This window comes from Xenopus laevis, chromosome 2S, assembly GCF_017654675.1.
Source record: "Xenopus laevis strain J_2021 chromosome 2S, Xenopus_laevis_v10.1, whole genome shotgun sequence".
NCBI lineage: Eukaryota > Metazoa > Chordata > Amphibia > Anura > Pipidae > Xenopus > Xenopus laevis.
The window spans coordinates 24,057,972-24,077,687 of record NC_054374.1 but is presented as its reverse complement, the minus strand read 5'-3'; the positions used below and the strand labels follow the sequence as shown (position 1 = coordinate 24,077,687).

General features: G+C 39.4%; 1 protein-coding gene across 4 annotated transcripts in view; it reads right to left on the bottom strand.

Moving 5' to 3' along the window:
• bcl9.S (BCL9 transcription coactivator S homeolog) overlaps positions 1-19,716 on the bottom strand; it is a 95,789-nt gene that overhangs the window by 34,721 nt on the left and 41,352 nt on the right. For all 4 annotated transcript variants that reach the window (XM_041583484.1, XM_018248945.2, XM_018248944.2 and 1 more), the window contains exon 2: positions 10,409-10,489. The gene's annotated coding sequence lies outside the window, so the exon portion shown is untranslated. The remainder of the gene's footprint in view (positions 1-10,408; positions 10,490-19,716) is intronic.

The following is a 19,716-nucleotide window of genomic DNA, read 5'->3' as shown; positions in this document are numbered from 1 at the left end:
TCAGGCATGCCATTATTTGGCTCAGTCCCAGCAGTGCAAACCAACAGACATTATGTTGTGCTGAATACATTACTAATTTGTCGTGCAAAAAGTCACACCTAAAGGTGGCATACACAGGCAGATTTAAGTTGCCCAATCAGATCCTTAAAACCATTTTTGCAGATATCTGTTCCTTGTATGGGGCCTTCAGACGAGCCTCCGAAAGATATCTGCACAAAAAAAACAAAAAAAAAAACCAGCTAGATATCCATCGGGCAGGTTTAATTTCTCCCTGCAATTGTCTGACTGCATCGTCTAGTTGATTCGGCGCCGTTGGTGCCTATTGCCATTGTTGTAATCCAATTGTTTGTCCCTTGGGAACGAACAATCTGATTAAGGCCCCCATACATGGGCTGATAAAAGCTGCCGAAAGACCAAGTCGGCAGCTTATCAACCCGCGTGTAGGCGCCATCTTCTTCTGACACTTTTCAGCTTTCGCAAATGCTCTGTAAAGCTGGCCATAGATGTAAAGATTACACGAAAATGTTTTCATACGATTTTTTGGACCATTTTTTGCACCATTGCCTATCTAACGGCATCAATGGGTGTCACTACTATTTGACAGACACAACTTTCGCATGATTACTGTCACAGCCAGAACATCGTCTGATTTGTTCTTTTACTACAGGTATGGGACCGGCTATCCAGAATGCTCGGTTTTCCTGATAATGGGTCTTTCTGTAATTTGGATCTGGATACCTTAAAGGGATACCGTCATGAGAAAACATGTTAATAGTGCTACTCCAGCAGACTTCTGCACTGAAATCCATTTCTCAAAAGAGCAAACAAACAGATTTTTTTTTTTATTATTATTAAATTTTGAAATCTGACATGGGGCTGTCAGTTTCCCAGCTACCTCAGTCATGTGACTTGTGCCTGCACTTAAGGATGGAACTACTTTCTGGCAGGCTGTTATTTCTCCTACTTAATGTAACTGAATCAATCTCAATGGGACTTGGCTTTAACTATTGAGTGCTGTTCTTAAATCTACCAAGCAGCTGTTATCTTGTGTTAGGGAGCTGTTATCTGGTTACCATCCCATTGTTCTGTTAGGCTGCTGGGGGGAAAGGCAGGGGGGTGATATCACTACATCTTGCAATACAGCAGTAAAGAGTGACTGAAGTTTATCGCACAAGTCACCTGACTGGGAGCAGTTGGGAAACTGACAATATGTCTAGCCCCATGTCAGATTTCAAAATTGAATATAACAAAATCTGTTTGCTCTTTCGAAAAATGGATTTCAGTGCAGAATGCTGCACTGTGAACTGATGTGTTTTGAAAAAAACATGTTTTCCCATGATCCCTTTAAAGCTGGCCATAGATGCAAAGAATCGATCGTTCAAGGACTTCCCCCATCTCCCGACATGCCATTAACCATTCAGATCAAATAAAGTAGAAAAGATCAGCCGGTGTTCTGCCCCTGACAGCAATCGTACGAAATTTATGTCCGACAAAAGCTGGTGACAGTCTCCCACTGATATCGTCAGATCGGCAATACATGCAGAGATATTATCGGCAGCTGACGATAATTTAACCTGTCCGATCGACCAATTGCCTGATCTCCGCCGGACGAAAAATTATGGGACTCTCCACTCACGGTCCGAAAATCGTACGAATACTCGATTCATACAATCGTATCTTTGAGTCTATGGCCAGCTTTAGTCTACTAGAAAATCGTGTAAACGTTAAATAAACCCAATAAGCTGGTTTTGCTTCCAATAAGGATTAACATTATCTTAGTTGGGATCAAGTACAAAGTACTGTTTTATTGCTACAGAGAAAAAGGAAATAATTTTTAAAGATTTGGATTATTTGATTATAATAGAGTCTATGGGAGACAGCCTTTCCGTAATTCGGAACTTTCTGAATAATGGATTTCCGGATAATGGATTCCATACCAATGTGAATGGTTAGTGACAGGTCGGAAGATTGCAATTTACGATTGTTCGTCGGATACAAGGGTCTGCAAGTCTATGGCCAGCTTTAGGCTTCAAATTTGTTACTCAATACTAAACAGTTATCACAAAATTGTCACTGCTACTTTTTATTATTCTCTGTATTCAAGCCTCTCCTATTCATTCCCCTCTCTCATTCAAACCAATTGGTAAGGTAATTTGGACCCTGGCAGCCAAACTGCTGAAACAGCAAACCAGAGAGCTGCTGAATAAAACTACAAATAAACACAAATAAAAAAAAATTAAAAACATTTCAAATTGTCTCAGAATATCACGCTCTACATCAAACTAAAAGTTAATTTAAAGGCGAACAACCCATTACATATTACATTATTGTTGGAAGGCTTTATTGTGCTACTACAGACTGGATGCCTTGTCTGTTCTCTGCCATTCTATTTGAATTTGGTTCTGTTTTTGGACTAATCTCTCGCAAAGGATTCAGGGCTTCGGCCAAATCCAAAATAGTGGATTCGGTGCATCCCTAGTTTCAATTTACATGGCATCACTGAGAAGCCCTTTGGATGCTGGTTATTTGAATTAGGCTGGGGATAGAAGTCCTGCGCGGGTCCATTTTTTGAAACCCGTACCCGCAACCCGGACCCGCATTCTTACCCGATTGGACCCAATCAATCAAGGCTTTAAATTAAAGGGTATTTAAGCAAGCAGGGCTTTTAAATGATGAAGTAACAGTGACTTTGTAGATTGTCATTCATTCACGTCATGGTATATCTAGTATGGGTAAATCTAAAAACAACTGGACTTGCTGAGTAATCAATGAAGACGTTTCACTACTCATCCGAGCAGCTTCTTCAGTTCAACTGACTGGTGTGGGAAGTTCTCGTCATATAAACTCTTCCACTAATCCAATCACAATGGCACATTGTAACTCTTCAAAGAGGTGACATCTGAAGAAATTCCCAGAGGTGTAGATTCTGTGTAGTTACTGTGATAGGATTATTCAATGTGTCATGCAACTCCTAGAAAGAGGTGTTACTTGTGAGAGTTGTATGAATGTACGTGTGAAGTGTTCTGGAACTGCTGGGGTACAGATGTTAGAACAGCATTGTATGTATCAGACAGGTGGTATCGAAGGCCCCCGCCTCTGTTTAGGGATGGTTTCTCCACCTTGACATGAATCGCCTCTTTCACGCCTCGTTCAAACCAACGGTCTTCTTTATCCAAGATTTGGACCTTGCTATCTTCAAAGGAGTGTCCCTTGTCTTTTAAGTGTAGAAAGACAGCTGAGTTTTGCCCTGTAGAGTTCGCCCTCCTATGCTGAGCCATTCGCTTGGTGAGCAGTTGTTTTGTCTCCCCAATGTATAGATCTGTGCACTCCTCGCTACACTGGACTCCGTATACCACATTGCTTTGTTTTTCTTTAGGGGTTGGATCCTTTAGGTGTACCAGTTTTTGTCTAAATGTATTGCTAGGTTTGAAAAACACAGGGACGTGGTGTTTGTTAAAAATCCTCCTGAGTTTCTCAGAAACACCAGCTACATATGGGATGACTATGTTTCGCCTACTATGTGTCTCCGGGCGGTTATTTCTATTGGTGTTCCTGTTGGGCTTGGTTGCTGCTGTTTTGACAAAGGCCCAGTCTGGGTAGCCACACGCTTTCAAAGCTCCTCTAAGATGTTTTTGCTCTTTGTCTTTGGACTCTGTATCAGTTGCCACAACTTCCACCCTGTGGTGTCGAAGGCCTCCCTAAACAGAGGCGGGGGCCTTCGACACCACCTGTCTGCTACATACAATGCTGTTCTAACATCTGTACCCCGGCGGTTCCAGAACACTTCACACGTCCATTCATGCAACTCTCACAAGTAACACCTCTTTCTAGGAGTTGCATGACACATTGGATAATCCTATCACAATAACTACAACGAATCAACACCTCTGTGAATTTCTTCAAATGTCACCTATTTGAAGAGTTACAATGTGCTATTGTGATCGGATTAGAGGAAGAGTTTATATGCCGAGAATTTCCCACACCAGTCAGTTGAACTGAAGAAGATGCTCGGATGAGTAGTGAAACGTCTTCATTGATTATGCAGCAAGTCCAGTTGTTTTTAGATTTACCTATACTAGATATAGTAACATAGTAAGTAAGGTTGAAAAAAAGACACACGTGCATCAAGTTCAACCTTTTAGTTTTTTGGGTTTTTTTTTATCTGCCTAACTGCTAGTTGATCCAGAGGAAGGCAAAAAAAAACCCATCTGAAGCCTCAACAATTTGCCTCAGAGGGGGAAAAATTCCTGATTTACAACATTTATTACAGTGTTTATATTCATTAAATGCAGCTTCTGTCCCAACTGATTTTGTAGTTTTTAAATGCCTCTCTCTTCTTTCCTATTAACTTCTTTACTTCTGTATTAAGCCACACAGGATGATTCTTAGAGCTTCTACATTTACTACTTAAGGGAATAAATTGAGAACAGTAATGATTTAATATCATTTTAAATGACAACTATTTCTATTATGTGTTTTTAGTAGTGAATGACTAAGAGGATTCCAGTTCCAAAAAAAAAAAAAAATTATATATATATATATATATATATATATATATATATATATATATATATATATATATATATATATATATATATATATATATATATATATATATATATATATATATATACACATACAAGATTCCTCTGCACTCAACCCATTATCAATATATTTAAGACAGAGACATTTTGTGCATACTGCTACTAAAAAATGCCTTACCCTTTAAACAAAACAGGGATTGTTTGTCCATATATTGCAATATATTTAAGCTGGCCAACTACGTCAGTCATCCCATATCTGGCCAGTCCTATGCTCAATTTTATCTGATTCATTAAGAATTCTATGGTTTAATTATACATTATATATATATATATATATATATATATATATATATATATATATATATATATATATATATATATATATATATATATATATATATATATATATATATATATATATATATATATATATATATATATATATATATATATTTATTTATATATTTTTTTTTGGAACTGGAATCCTCTTTTAGTCACTCACTACTATAGCAAAAACTGGTCAGTAACCAGAGTCTCATAGCTGGCTTGGAAGGCAAGAAGGAAGCAGGAAAATAAATCAATATGCAGTTTGTAACAAAGCATTAATGTGGTGCTGTGAGTCAAGGACTAAGGATTTTGTGGTCAGGCATTCTGCTCCAAATGTGAAGGGCTCCATCTGGCACCAGCCCAAAGCTTCATAGCCTGGTGGTGGCACCGTAACTGCCTGTCAACCACAGTGGTGACAGCATTAGATTATGGGGCTGCTATTTATCAACAGGGATTGGGCAGCTTGCCCACAGGCAAATCCTAAAGGGAAACCTGACTCAGTACCAGAGACCTGGGTGTGTGGGTGTTGGGCAGAACATTTATCCTTCTTTCCCGGTTAAACTGAAGAACAAAAAATATATATCCTAGATAGAGGAAGGGTTTATATTTATTTTACCAAGAAATCTTCAAAAACACACATCGGCCTAGTTCATGTTGCATGGGGAGAATTGTTTGCATAATTATATGTACAGGTGGGTGAGGGCTTCCACACTCATTCCACATACCCTTGTTTTATATAAAAATCCAAGTCATATACAGCCTGCGCTATCAGTATGCTAACCATCCTTTTAAAGGGAAGGTTCACCTTAGTATGAGTAGAAAGTGATTCTGAGCCAGTTTGCAATTGGTTTTAATTTTTTTATTATTTGTGGTTTTTGAATTATTTAGCGTTTTATTCAAAAACCACAAATAATAATAAGTCATTTCAGCAATCTGGTTGCTACGGTCCAAATTACCCTAGCAACCATGCACTGAAATATGAACAGGAGAGGACCTGAATAGAAAGATGAGTAATAAAAAGTAGCAATAACAATACATTAGTAGCCCCGCGGTGTGACTAATCTCCCCTGCGGGTAGAATGTAAATAGCTAGCGGGATGGCACTCGGAGCGCTTCGTTTTGGAAAATGAATCGCTTTGAGTGCCATCCCACCTGCAATTTACATTCTAGCCACAGGGGAGGCAGTTTGGGGAGATAAGTTGCCCTGAAGAAGAAATTTGTCACCGGGCAACTAATCTCCCCGAATCACAGCCTGTGGCTCTGCCCATTTGTTTTTTTTAGATGGGGTCTGTAACCCCCATTTGAAAGCTGGAAAAAGTTAGAAGAAGACAGCAAATAATTAAAAGACTACAGAAAATAAATAATGAAGTCCAATTGAAAAGCTGCTTAGAATTGGCCATTCTATAACATACTGTATGTTAACGTAAAGGTGAACCACTCCTTTAAAGGGACAATCTAACCTACATTTTTTATATTTCAAATTCATGGAAGAAGGGGTGCTTATTGTGCTCTATGAATATATATTCCTTGATAGTTTGCATTCAGGCATGAATGGGAACTGCCATATTGCAGATCTTATGAGGTATTGCCAGCTGATAACATCAAGACTATCTGCTTGTAAATCCATACTGATGTTTTGAATATGAGCAATACCTTTGGTGGGGTAAACAGCAGGGCAGTGCCTACCAGAACATACGAAAGCATGCAGAGAGTTAAAGGATAATAAGCAAACCTTTAAACTAAGTAAATGTAAAAAAAAAAAAATGAAATACATTTTATTTTGTTTCTATTACAAGATATTAAGGGATACATGTACTGTTAATATGAATTAATTTTGTTACAACAGCGCCACCTGCTGGTCAGTTTCCCACCAGTCTGACCACCAAGTAGTCAAGGAAGTTGTCAGGAGAAAGAAAGAGGCTGCTCTGATGTTCTTCTGCTTAGGAAGAAAATTAAAAACCTTTCTCAAACTTTTCCTAAGCAGAAGAACATCAGAGCAGCCACTTTCTTTCTCCTGTCAATTTCCCAGCTGTCCCCAGTCATGCGACTTGTGCTCTGATAAACCTCAGTCACTCTTTACTGCTGTACTGAAAGTACACCAAGACTGATTCAGTTAGGTGGAAAAATAACCTTCAAGAAAGTAGTTCCATCCTAAAGTGCAGTCACAAGTCACATCACTGAGGGCAGCTGGGATACTGCCAATATGTCTAGCCCCATGTCAGATTTCAAAATTAAATATAAAAAAATCTATTTGCTATTTTGAGAAACGGATTTCAGTGCAGAAGTCTGCTGGAGTAGCACCATTAACTGATGCAGTTAAAAAAAAAAAAACATGTTTTCCCTTTAAGTCATAAGCCAGTGTTTTAAAATAGAAACAGTGGAATGACAACAAGGTTACAATTTATTTATATATCTTTAAATAAGAACTTAAGCCCCATAAGCATTTTGGCATGTACTGCTGCGGAATTACTTCCTACATAAAGCAGCCAAAATATAATTTAAGTCAAGGCCCCACCTATCTTTACCTTTTAACCTTTAGCTATCTGCTCCACCTCTTTTTCTTGTGCCCTGGGAAAAGTACACACATAACACAGTAGCAATGCATGTAGGACTATATTGCAAAGCATGTACGTCTATAACAGGAAGTGAGGGCAGATGGAAGCAGAGCTGGAGATTCAGCCCCAAAAAAGTGCTGAGGTGCAGACATATCCCTACAAACTAAATTTCACAAGTTCTTGAAGGGTTTTAATATGTCTTTAAAGGGGTTGTTCACCTTCCAAACAGTTTTTCAATTTTTTCAATTACTTTTCATTTTTTATTTTTTACCATTTTTCCAAAATCTAAATTTAAAGTTGAATGTTCCCGTCTCTGGTGTTTGAGTCTGGCAGCTCAGTGATTAAGGTGCAGATTCTGAACTGTTACAATTTGCAACATTTAGTCGATACATTTCTGAGCAACCTCTCTGGAGTATTAGCAACTATTGTATCTAAGGGCAAGGTTACACACAGCGTTTTTTCATTGCGTTTTTAAAAACGTATGGTTGAGTGTGTTTTTCAGCATGTAGGTTTCTTTTCCCAACATGAACGTCTCATTGTTCTCGTTCCCCATAATTCCGCTGGCTAGAAATAGAAAATAGATCAGCTATTTGCATGCAAAATGGAGCAGGAATTATCGTCAATACGCAACATAATTACGCCACCGGCCTAATACGCCGTAAAAACGTATATGCGTCATTTATCTTGAGAGAATTTGGACGCCATATTTAAAATATGCTGCGTATTTACACATATTGTGGTTTCAAATGAGCAGATCGCATAAAGTCTTTTGATTTGGTAGTTTGACATACCGTATATACTCGAGTATAAGCCGACCCGAGTATAAGCCGAGGTACCTAATTTTACCTACGAAAACTGGGAAAACTTATTGACTCTAGTATAAGCCTAAACACAACTACAGCCCTGTCTCCCAGCAGCGCACATTCCGCCAAAGCGACCCCCCCAGCGATCAACCGGACTTCTTTGCAAAGTTGATGGTGACAGAGAATTGCCAAACGGATTACTGTGTGCATTGTCCCACTGTCCCACTACCATGTGCAGAGGGTGCTGTTTGATATTGCCATCACTGTTAATCTTTCGTATAACCAACAAAGGGCGCTGTGTGATATTGCCATCACTGTTAATCCTTCATATAACCAACAGAGGGTGCTGTGTGATCTTGCAGTCACTGTTATTCTTTCATATAACCAACAGAGGGCGCTGTGTGATATTGCAGTCACTGTTATTCTTTCATATAACCAACAGATGGCGCTGTGTGATATTGCAGTCGCTGTTATTCTTTAATATAACCAACAGAGGGCGCACTGTTATTCTTTCATACAACCAACAGATGGCACTGTGTGATATTGCAGTCACTGTTATTCTTTCATATAACCAACAGATGGCGCTGTGTGATATTGCAGTCACTGTTATTCTTTCATATAACCAACAGATGGCGCACTGTTCTTACATATAACCAACAGAGGGCATTGTGGGATATTGCAGTCTCTCCCCAAGTGTACTGTTGGTATAGGAATGATTAAAAGTGACTGCAATCTCAGCTACGCGGGTCGGGTACCGCTGACCCGAGTATAAGCCGAGGTAGACTTTTTCAGCACATTTTGGATGCTTAAAAACTCGGCTTATACTCTGGTATATACGGTATTGGCATTTCTGCTGAAAAAAGCCAATACTGGCGTCCCCTGGCGGATTTCGGCTCGCAAGTGCCCTGTCAGAATTGCCATAGTGTGTTTTCCATTAGTTTCAGTGGTAGTGCAGTTTATGCGTATTTACGCCCGACGGAGCTTTTTTAAAAACGCCACGTCTGGCTTGCCCTAACAGATGACTAACGAAACTCAGAGATTCTGCTCAGCAGGGACAAAGATAAGAAATGTATCAACTAAATGTATCAATTTAAAACAATTTAGAGGGTCGGCGACACCCCTCCCTTAGCTGCTTCAGAAAGGTGAAAAATGTGATTTACACTTTACACATCTGAAACCAACTGAACTTAAAAAAAAAAAAAAGTGTTGGAAGGTGAACAACCCCTTTAAAGACAATATAATTATTAAATATGTGTATGCCAACTTCACAGTCAAAAGCACCAGAATATAAATTAATTCATTGCAGGTTATGACTATGTAGGCATTGGCGCTATCTTTACCTCTGCCACAAATATACCCCAAATTAAAATCACACCTCCATGTCTTTTAACTGGCATAACTCAGATACCCTTTGGTCTAGAGAGGCCAAATCAAAAACACATGCCTGCATGGGTTCGAGTTAATATATGGCCAGGGCACACCTTTAAAAGGCAAGCAAATGTTGGTACACAAGTGCTAACGTTTTTATATAAAGAACGTTCTGGTTCTAAGGGCTAAAAAGCACAAGCTAGGACACACGACACAGCTCTGCAGAAGTTTAAAAAAAAATTCAACTCCACTTACAAGCTATTTAGTTAACGGCAAAGGATTCACTGGCACACGGGTAATGCTGGCAGGGTGATACCCTTGCTTTAAATTCATTTAATGCAGCAATAAATAAATTTAAAGCAAGGGTATCACCCTGCCAGCATTACCCGTGTGCCAGTGAATCCTTTGCGGTATACATTGTATAGGTGGCCGATACCTATCTCACCGTGCACCGGGGCTGCGCATTTGGAGGACTAGGGTCTGGGTTTGTATTGAACTTTTCCACAAGCTATTTAGTTGAACCATGGCACACCTTTATATCAGTTGGACCTTTAAGGGGACGACTAAGGGAGCTGATAGGAATCTTATGTGAACAGGCTGAGCCAAAAAATGATTTGCACTGGTGTTTACCAGCTTTCATTCCAAGCAATTGTCCATAATTGGCTATTCAGCATTGGGGAAAGAAAAGTTCTCAGACTGGCACTTCACTGAATTATGCGACAATGGGCATCACTTCTTTTTCCACCCCCATTACATTGTTTTTCAAGCAGGTTTACTTCATTAAGTTTGGCTTTAAATCGGCCTTTACTTACCAGGTCCCCTGGGGTCACGATACAGCAGTGCTCATCTTGTCTGATAGTCAGTGAGGGCCAGTGCAACAGAAACTTAATTACCTGAAAGAGAGAAAAACAAGCATTGTTAGGAGACAATATACACTCCATGGATTAACTCAGCGGAAATGAGACCAGCAAGAGTATTCATAACACAAACATATATGGTAGGCACTTCAATTTAATTCAACCTATTCATCTTTAGCGGTGTCAAGGACATCTATGCAATACCATGGACGAGTGATCCCCAACCATTAGCTCGTGAGCAACATGTTGCTCTCCAACCCCTTGGATGTTGCTCTCATGGTCCTTAAAGCAGGTGCTTATTTTTGAATTCCAAGCTTGAAAGCAAGTTTTAATTGCATAAAAACTAAGTATTGTGCTAAGTAGAGCCTCTTGTAGGCTGCCAGTCCACATCAAATAGCCAATCACCTTATGTGGCACCCCAAGGGACTTTTTCATGCTTGTGTTGCTCCCCAACTCTTTTTACATTTGAATGTGGCTCATAGGTAAAAAATGGTTGGGGACCCCTGTCATAGACTGACAAAAAAGGGAGCCTGAAGAGCTTGTTGGATAAGCTTTACAGCATCTCTTTCACTAAAGCTGCCCATAAATGGGCAAATGTAAGATCCCTAATAGAGCCCTTCAGACAAAGTGATCTGTTTATATGTATGGGGCCCACTGACGGGCCTAATCAATTTCATTTCTGGCCAAAGATCATCCAGATATAAGTTGGGCAGGTATATAAATCCAGTTGGACAAAGATGATGTAGCTTCAGGTTTCTGAAGGCCCAACGGAAGAACGAATAATCAAACAAGTCTGATTTGACTCAACATGAAGGTGACCAAAGAAGGCCCAGATCCACTTGTTTGTTGACCTCACCAAACAAGTGGATCTGGACTTGTATGACCACCTTAAGGAAATATGTTAAAATGCGGTTTACTAGTTTTCTATCCTGCACTACCCTAGAGATGCCCCTTCGTCCTCTCCTATCGAGGCTATCAGAAAGACTCCCAAGGGCCACCCTCCCTAAAAGGTGACCGATTTATTTTAATGTGGGCCGACAAATCCGTCAAAATGTCATGAGGTTAGCGGGTACGGAACAATTATGTAGCTAACAATTTTTCGTCAGAAAATCGATCGGGCAGGTTACAAGATTTTCATTGTTCACACTGACATGTATCCATTGTCCAATTGTTTGCAGGGCCAAGCAGACAGCTACCCACCGTTTTCCTGGCTTCAACTAGACGATATTGCTTGTAATGCTAGTTTTAGTTCATTCGTGTATTTAAAGGATTGTTTCAGGATAAGCTTAGTGCTACGATAACGAAAAGATCTTTTCAAAAAATCGCCTTAAGCTGGCCATAGGCGTAAAGATAATGTCGTATGTTTTGTGCGATTTTTGGACCGTGTGTGGATCTTCCAGACATTTTCCGTACCATGGTTATCGGTCGTTCGGGCAGGTTAAATGATTTTTGCCGACAAATGATAATTTCTCTGCATGTATCTGACCATGTCAATGGGTGACTGTTGCTACTATTTGTCAGACATAACTTTTGTACGATTGCGGTCATGGGTAGAACATCGTCTGATTTTCTCTTTTACTACTTTATTTAATCTGAATGGTTGTTGGCAGGTAGGAAGATAGCTCTAGGCTCACACACCTCCCTAATTCACAAAAGAGCAGCAAGGATGGTGACCACCATTTCTGTCCCCATTACATCCTTTCGCCAGCCCACTGGAACATGCTCAGTCTCAGCGGATTGAGCTTGGACTGTTCACTACTGGTCCGTGCAGGTAAAAAGGACACAAACTGCCCACAAGTGGTGACAACTAAGCCTGTTGCCCTACTCAGTATTTTAGGAGCAGCATGTGGTCAAAATGCAACATTTTCATGATTAAAGGAAAACTCTACCCCCCAAACAATGTAGGTCTCTATAAAAAGATATTGCATAAAACAGCTCATGTGCAAAATCCTGCTTCATGTAAATAAACCATTTTCATAATAATATACTTTTTTGGTAGTTTGTACCATTGAGTAATCATAAATAGAAAATTGCCATTTTAAAAAAATCAGGGCCACCCCCTGAGATCGCATAATTCATGGTGCACACAAACATACCAAACAAACCACACAGGTTAGGTCACATGAGCCAATTAACAGACAGAGTTCTTTATTTTGCTTCCATACATCTTCCTGTTACAGTTAGTAGTATTTATGAGTTTTGTTGTTCTTCGCACATTGCGCCAGACGTTTGCATGCACCTATTTAGCAATTTTTTTTTTCTTTTTTAAACGATTTAGATGCCACCACATATTAAGACTTTTCAAATACCTGCGCTTGAAGGTAATGGCTCTACCATGAGGGAGAATTTGAAAGGAATTTAAAACCGATCGATATATAATTAATCGTGGAAGACTTGTTAATGAAGAGGTGCTTATCTTACTCAGTCAGACAAATTGAATAAGACAGCAGTAGAAGAACAGCAGCAGGTCACAAACAGAGCCATCGCATACTGCATCAAAACATTAATTTGAAAATAAAAATGTAACCTAAATGACGATTAGCCTTCACCGTGTGCAACTCTATTTATAGCCAGAGCACAAGATAAAAGCAAAAAACTGTTTAAGCAAATAAATAAACTGACTCTGCAAACTCTTTAAACACCATGTGGAAACCAAAATACCCTGGTCATCAAAAACGGGGTTGCTCAGGTGGGTCAGAACCCAGGCAACAAAGCTCAATGCTATAGGCTGCATGGGAACGCCAGTTAATTTTTGAGCAATAATTCCTATTGAAAGGAGGTGGATTCACGCCATTTTATCGCCCTCCTGCCAAACTTTCAGAAGACAAATGCCCAAAATTAACCCAAGTACCATTACCCCTAGAGGAAGTTAGAACAGGTATGGGATCCGTTATCCAGAAAGCTCCCAATTATCGAATGGCCATCTCCCTTAGACTCCATTATAATGAAATAATCCAAATTTAAAAAAAAAAATATTTCCTTTTTTGCTGTAATAATAAAACAGTAGCTTGTACTTGATCCAAATTGAGATATAATTAATCCTTATTGGAAGCAAACCCCTATTTTTTGGGTTTATTAAATGTTTACATGATTTTATTGTATACTTAAGATATGAAGATCCAAATTACAGAAAGATCCGTTAACTAGAAAACCCCAGGTCCAAAGCATTCTGGATAACAGGTCCCATACCTGTACTAGATTCCCAAATCAAAGTCAATAGGTATCACCACTAAGTGCCAGGTGCATATCACTCAAAAAAGCAGAACTGCACCTGCACGTCATTAGACAGCACCTAATTGTGGCCATTCTCAGACTTTCAATGGTGGGGGGAGGCTCTATTTTCAGCACTCTGAACCCCTAACACAGAACAAGAATAAGCACAGGCAACAAACTTTAGAAATTTCCCAGCTTGCCATTACCTTAAATAATGATGGCACAACCCTTATGACTGGCACAAAGCTGGAGGCAGCTACACCCAAATTGCCATTAGCAATGCTATCTAGTTATTTTCCCATTTTTAAGTCCCTAAACTAAAGCACCATTAGTTCTACGCATACTTGTACTGAAACACAAGTAGGAGTTACCATATTATTTACCAATGCTAAAAATACTCCTGAAGTGCAAGAATATTGTCTAATTATGATCATTAGGGGTCCTGCTGTAATTAACTGTAAAAAAAATAAAAACAACCATCAAAGAATAGTCCTTATACAGGCTGGATAAAAACAGCTTTTATTTATAAACAGTAAAATGCTGGCCATAGACAGGCGATAAAAGTGCAAACTTGGCCAACCCCCAAACAAACGCTGCATACTACACTCCAAGTATAGTGCTAGTACATAATTAAAATGAATTGAGAATATAAAGTAATGCTGCCCTGCATTGGTAAACGTTGTGTGTTTTCTTGTGTAACTACGGTGTATCCTGTACTTGAATGGCTTCCCCCCATGGCTACACAACAGCTTATTTATATAAACTATAGTAGTACTTATCTGTTATCTACTGTGTATCCTGTACTTGAATGGCTTCCCCCCATGGCTACACAACAGCTTATTTATATAAACTATAGTAGTACTTATCTGTTATCTACTGTGTATCCTGTGCTTGAATGGCTGCCCCCCATGACTACACAGCAGCTTGTTTATATAAACTATAGTAGTACTTATCTGTTATCTACTGTGTATCCTGTGCTTGAATGGCTTCCTCCATGGCTACACAGCAGCTTGTTTATATAAACTATAGTAGAGTTTCTGAAGCAAACAAATTGTATTAGTGCAGGGAAACCGAACATATTGCCATTCCATTAAAAAGTTTTCATTTGTTGGTGTCACTTTTCCTTTAACAAGCGGTTTTCACGTTTTACGGTTGAGTTAGCTTTTTATTCAGCAGCTCTCCAGTTTGCAATTTCAGCAGTCTGTTGCTAAGGTCCAAATTCCCCTAGAAACCTTGCATTGATTTGAATAAGAGGTCTGAATAGAAAGATAAGTAATAAAAAGCAACAAAACAATAAATGTGTAGCCTTACAGAGCATTTGTTTTTTCAGATGGGGGTCAGAAACGGGTCTCAAAAAAATGGACCCACAAAGGACTCATGAAATCAATCACAAGCAGGCACATGAAATCAGACAATCTGCCCTGAATGTTGGGCAGCTGTGAGCTCATCAGCGGAGTAACAAACAACAATGTTGCAGATTAACTGACCTGGAGGAAAACTCACTTCTACATTGTATCGAGAGTCAGAAGCACAGACGACATTAACAAATGTCATGGCAATTGCACTTACACAAAAAACTTTAGAACTATTAAAGAAGTCATATAGATAAATGAAAAAAACAATTGTGTAGGCAGTTATGAGTAATATATGATGTCTTTTACATGCTAAAAAATTAATATTATCTTTAAAAATGGCCCCTTTATTGGAGCTCCCTATAGATGTTCTCTGGTCCCTGTTTCAAATGAGGGGTGGGCGTGTCCCTGCCAAGAGCACAGTGGGAGGGGGACAGCCAATCACAGCCCTGCAGTCACACAAGCACAGACAGGCTTCAGTTCCCCATCAGGTCCTGCTAGCTGCTGATTGGTTCCTGTCCTACAGTGCAGTGAGCTGAGAGTCAATGGCTCCCCTGCACAGCCTGGGAATTCAGGGAGCAGGAAGTGGAAGAGAAGGGAGGGATTATTAAGGGTTTTTGCAGAAATATTCAATAAATCAGCCTGAAACACTACTTTTTTTAAAGGACCAGTAACATAAAAAAAAATTAAAAAAACTTTGTTTCTACATATTTAAATTGGCAAAGTCTTTATTAAGAATTAATTTACAGATTCTCCGCTTGCACGCCTCTTCAGAAACGGCGACAGGGTAATGATCCATCGTGCAGCGCTCACTTTCTCCTCCCTGCCTAGGAGATAGCCAGGGAGGAGAAATCACGATAGATCGTCGTCCCTGTCCCAATTTCTGAAGAGGAGCGCAAGCGGAGAATCTGTAAGTTATTCCTTAGTAAAGAATTTGTATTTTAAAGTTAATCTTGGTGGGGTTTTTTTTCCGTTAAGTACAAAAAATTTTTTTACGTTACTGGTCCTTTAAGCACAGTTCTTCAATATCTAAATGAGTACAACGCACTGATATGTTCTTATTTTTTTTTTTTTTTTTTTTTTTTTTACACAAAATGTCTCCTTTAAAAGTTTTAATATATGTATTGCTAAGAATTCCTATGTCTTTGCACAAAAAAAAAACAAACATGAAAATGTTATAAACCAAGAATAATGTTATTTTAGAGGGTTAAGCAGCAGTTAGGGACATCCCAACCACATAGGATGTCAGCTACAGCACTCATTAGACAGCCCAAAGAATAAGAGAGTGCACGTGCCTGTAGTAATTTGGGGAATAAGTGCCGAGTGCATGGCAGGAGAGTGATGAGCAGAGGAAAGCACTGGAGTTACTGAGCGAGAACGAGTAATCCAGTAACCCGGCTTAATGACAAGTAATTTGTGCCGCCTGGTCAGGCTGAAAATCAGTCACATTGATGTTCACTTGACCATTAAAACAAACACAGGGAAGATATGGCACAGCGAGCAGGGGGGTCACTGGAATCTTCCCTGAAAGGAATAAGTCTCTCTCTCAAGTGCATCCAAACATGCTACACACTCAGTACGGCTCAATCACAAAGGTGCTAAATATAAAATCCTTAGGGGGGAGGGGGTTCCTAAATAAAAGTGGCACATGGTCTATTCCTCATAACCGGCTCAATTTCAAAATGCATGTTTTAATTTAATAGTTGTTCTTATTTTAATTTGTTGTACTGTGGTTATTTTAGCAACCAGAGAGCAGTGGCAATTACCAGGGTTGCACCGAATCCCGGATTCGGTTCGGGATTAGTCTGAACCGAATGTGAATCCTAATTTGCATATGTAAATTAGGGGCGGGTAGGGAAATCACGTGACTTTTCGTCACAAAAGAAGACTTTTTCCTTTCCTGCCCTTAATTTGCATATGCAAATTAGGATTCGGTATTCAGCCAAATCTTTCACCAAGGATTCGGCCGAATCTCAAACAGATTCGGTGCCGCCGTAGCAATTACAAGCATGAGATCAGCAGAACAAGAAACTGCAAATGTCAAAAACCACAAAGACCAACTGCAATTGATCTGAGAATAGTTCTTTTAACAGCAACAAATACCAAAACTAGGTCCACTATACAGCCTATTTGGCTATCAGGGACACTATTTCAATTGTACTTACAAGTCTCATTTATAAAGAGTGCAGCACATAATGATTGTGCAAGTACAAAGCAGCAGTCGTAGTAGCACAGGGTGCAATGCAAGGGGTTGTTCACCTTTGAGATAACTTATAGCATGATGTACAGATTGCTATTCTAAAACAATTTGCAATTGGTTTTCATTTTCTATTATTTGTGGATTTTGAGTTATTTAGCTTTTTATTCAGCAGCTCTCCAGTTTAAAAATTCAGCCATCTGATTACTAGGGTCCTAATTACCCTAGCAACCATGTTGATTGGAGAAAGACTGAAATATTAATAAAAGAGGAGCTGAATAGAAAGATGAGTAATATAAAGTAGCAATAACAATACATGTGTAGCCTTGCAGAGCATTCCATTTTTTAGATGGGGTCAGTGATCCCCCATTTTGAAAGCTGGACAGGGTCAGAAGAAGAAGGCAAATAATTCAAGTATAAAAAAGTAAAAATGAAGACCAATTGAAAAGTTGCTTAGAATTGGCCATTCTATAACATTTTAAAAGTTAACAAAGGAGAAGGAAAGGCTAAAATTAAATAAGTTTTATCAGGTCTATATAAAAACCCCAAAAAAACCTAAAATGAATGCTGCTCTGAGTCCTCTGTCAAAAGAAACAAAACATTTCTTTCTTTCTATTGTGTACACATGGGCTTCTGTATCAGACTTCCTGTTTTCATCTTAAACCTCCAGGGCTAGGGCTTGAGCATGCTCAGTTTGTTCCTCCCTCCCTTTCCCTCCTCCCCTGCCTGCTGTAATCTGAGCCCAGAGCTATGAGTGAGCAGGGAGAGACACAGGCAGGAAGTGATGTCACACCACACTAATATGGCAGCTGCTATCCTAAACAAACAGAGCTTCTATAGCAGACTACTAGGTAAAGTAATCTATGTGGCTAATCTATTGGCAATAAACTACTTCAGTAGCTTTCCTTCTCCTTTAAAGGTGAATCACCCCTTTAACACCTAAGTATAGCTGGCGAGTACATATGTAATGTACAGAGAAGTGCAAGTTTCATTCACCAGCATACCCACAATTCCCCTACATTATACTTAGTTATAAGAAAACAGTCATAACCTATTCATAAAATAGATTTCTCTTCAATTATGCAATCTTCCTATACATGTAACAGCATAAACATAGAGGAGTTTTAGTGCAGTTAGCATTTGTAATGGATCTGTTATCGCTCCATCCTCCCAGTGAGCAGAATGATTAGACTGCACGGTTTGGCCCATTTCAGCAGAATGGCATTTCAATCAATAATAATGAAGAAATTAGCACACGCTGTGGTCGGTGTTTGGTGTAAAGCGCCCTACTCTTGTACAGAGATGAGGGGGAAGTGCTTCGTTTAAAAGCACATTACCCTAAAGATGCTATTTGCTCGGCACTGCTTATCGCAGGAAAATTCATATATTGGCACAGTTTTGGAATCTCTCCATAGTAGACTCGGCTAACTGTTCCTTCATAACTGTGATTAGTATAGATGAATGCCATGATAGTATAGCTAACTATCAGGAACAATTCCCACCCCCATTAGACTAGCAAAGTCATTCAATCCTTCCCTAACTTGTTCCATATCACCCATTATTGAAAACAAACAAGGGCAGAGGGACTTCAAGGCCCCCAAAGCAAAGGAGGGCATTGGAGGATTCCCTTCCCCTTAGTCCTGCCTTAAAGGGGTGGTTAACCTTTAAGTTAACTTTTATTACGTTATAGAATGCCTTTTAAGCAACTTTTCAATTGGTCTTCATTTTTTATTTATTTTAGTTTTTGAATTATTTGCCTTCTTCGGACTCTTTCCAAGCTTTCATATGGGGGTCACTGACCCCATCTAAAACAAATGCTCTGTAAGGCTACAAATCTATTGTTATTGCTACATTTTATTTGTCATCTTTCTTTTCAAGTCATCTCCTATCCATATTCCAGTCTCTTATTCAAATCAGTGCACGGTTGCTAGGGTAATTTGGACCCTGGCAACCAGATTGCTGAAACGGCAAACTGGAGAGCTGCTGAATAAAAAGCTAAATAACAAAAACTACAAATAATAAAAAATTAAAAGCAATTGCAAATTGTCTCAGAATACCACTCTCTACACCATACTAAAAGTTATTTTAAAGGTAAACGACCCCTTTAAGAGCATGGAAATGGTACCTGCAAGCCAGAGGCAGACTATCATGATTACTTCACAATCTGGTTCAATAAGTCCAACTGATTGAGCTTAAAGGCAATAGCTATACGGCCATAGTCATGGTGTATTTCTGACCAGGTTTTAGCACCACTATAATGTGAGTGCACTTTGAGGACTTTAGCACACGGGCTGATTCGGGGAGATTTAGTCGCCTGGAGACAATCTGCCCGAACTGCCTTCCGTCTGCTAAAATGAAAAAACACCTGCGGCAATGCACTGGCGGTGCTTCGATTTCCGAAGTCGCCCAAAGTTTCCTCATAAGGCAACCTTAGGCGAGTTCGGAAATCGAAGCGCCGCGAGTGCATTGCTGCAGGCGATTTTTCATTTTAGCAGGGGGAA